The sequence below is a fragment of the Octopus bimaculoides genome, chromosome 25 (genome assembly GCF_001194135.2).
Source record: "Octopus bimaculoides isolate UCB-OBI-ISO-001 chromosome 25, ASM119413v2, whole genome shotgun sequence".
Classification (NCBI taxonomy): Eukaryota; Metazoa; Mollusca; class Cephalopoda; order Octopoda; family Octopodidae; genus Octopus; species Octopus bimaculoides.
In genome coordinates, this window is record NC_069005.1 from 26,418,742 (window position 1) to 26,421,032 (window position 2,291).

A 2,291-nucleotide genomic window follows, 5' to 3' on the forward strand; every position below is an offset into this window, starting at 1 on the left:
GGGTACAAACACACACACACACACACACATATATATGCGATGGGGCTTCTTTCAGTTTCCATCTGTCAAATCTACTCACAAGGTTTTGGTCGGCCCGAGGCTATAGAAGACTTGCCCAAGATACCATATATATGTGGGACTGAACCCATATATATGTGGTTGGTAAGCAAGCTACTTACCACAAAGCCCCCTTTTTTTTTTTTTTAATTGCTTTTTTCTACTTGGTCCTCTCCATCATGATGATTGTGCTATAATGGTTCTTCATAGAAAGAACCATAACAAAATATTTAATCATTGAAATATCTACATATGTTTTAAGCATTATCACAATATACCCAGTATTTTAAGCATTATCACAATATACCCAGTATTCTAAATATTTTTTGCAATATACCCAGTATTTTAACATTGTCTCGATATACCTAGTATTTCAAATATCCCAATGTACCTAGTATTTTAAATATCCCAATGTACCGAGTATTTTTAAATATCCCAATGTACCTAGTATTTTAATGATTATCCCTGTACACTCTAGTATTTTAAACATGTCCAGAGGTGCAAGTATTTTAAACCAGAGATTAACAGGGTAAATGTTTTGAACAGGTTTGCCCAACATACAATATAGTTTCTTGAAAAGTACAACAACAACAATTGTAAAAAAAGAAAAGAACGAAAAAGAAAGAAAAAAGAACATTAGTTGATAGGAATGATGACTTTAACACAATTCCTCTGCAGAATTCTTCGCTCCTTGCTTCAAACAGATTTGAAGATAGGTGAAAGAGAAGAGAATATAGTCGACCAAAAATAACTCCTGTTCCTCTCAGATGTTGTTCCTAGAAACGTGTAACTGGATCTAAAGGTGGAAGAAAAAAATCAATTTTCTTTCAACTGAATTCAAGAATTTGGCAGGAAATCTTTAAGGGAAAAAGAACAAAAAACAAAAAAAAAAAACGAATAAATAAACGTGTAATAATAATAATAATAATAAATAATAATAATAATAATAATAATAATAATAATAATAATAAATGTAAAACTAGAACTTAAAAGTCTGAATATTGGAACAATTAACTTGCTGGATACATCACCTCAGGCTAATAATAATAATAATAATAATAAGGGGTTTTTTTTTCCCTCTCTCTCTTCTTGATTCTTTTATCTGGGTTTTCTTTCATCTGTTTTTCGTATTCTCTTCTTTTGGTTAACAGTGCGTATGCACACATGTATGTTTATATATGTGTGTATGTGGATATGTATGTATGTGTGTGTGTGTGTGTGTGTGCATGTGTGCTTCTGTATGTGTGTATGTTTGTGAGTGTGTATGTAAAGTATGTATGTGGCCTGTACCTCATTATCTTATTTCATTTACACACAGCTCTGCAGTTTTTTCATGTTTGTAATATCTGAAGTAGAAAACTAATAATCATTAAGTGTGTGTGTGGATTATACATATGTGTGTGAGAGTTTGTGTGTGTTACACATGCATTTGTGCGTGTGTGTTGTACTTGTATCTGTACTTATGTGTTGTACATGTGTGTGCATGTGTGTTGCATGTGCGTATGTGTGTGCATGTGATGTACGTGCATGTGTGTGCATGTGTGTTGTATGTGCGCATGTGTGTGCATGTGATGTGTGTGCATGTGTGTTGTACGTGTGTATGTGTGTGCACGTGTGTTGTACATGTGTATGTGTGTGCATGTGTGTTGTACATGTGTATGTGTTGTACATGTGTGTGTATGTTGTACATGTGAATGTGTGTGCATGTGTATTTTATGTGTGTGTGTATGCATGTGTGTTGTACATGTGTATGTGTGTATCTGTGCATTTGTGTTCTACTTGTGTTTGTGTGTGTCATGTGCTGTATGTGTGTTATATTTGTGTGTTGTATATGTGCCTGTGTGTGTTGGCAACAACAGCACTTAAGTAGGGTCTCAGAAACTCATTCAGAACAAGTCATGAACTTGGAAGAGTGTTGATACGATCTCAATGTGGAGCCACTTTAAAACACTTAAAGGTTCCTTGGCATTAATGGTGTATCAGCAAAAACATTCAACATGATAGATGCAGGTGTTGTTGGATGGTAGGAAGTTTGCTTCCCAACCACATGGTTCCAGGTTCAGTCCCACTGCATGGCACCTTGGGCAAGCATCTTCTACTCTCGCCCTGGCTTCATCGAAGCCATACATGTAGATTTGATAGATGGAAATTGAAAGAAGCCCAATATATATATATATGTATATCTAGAGTATATATATATATATATATATATATATATATATATATATATATAT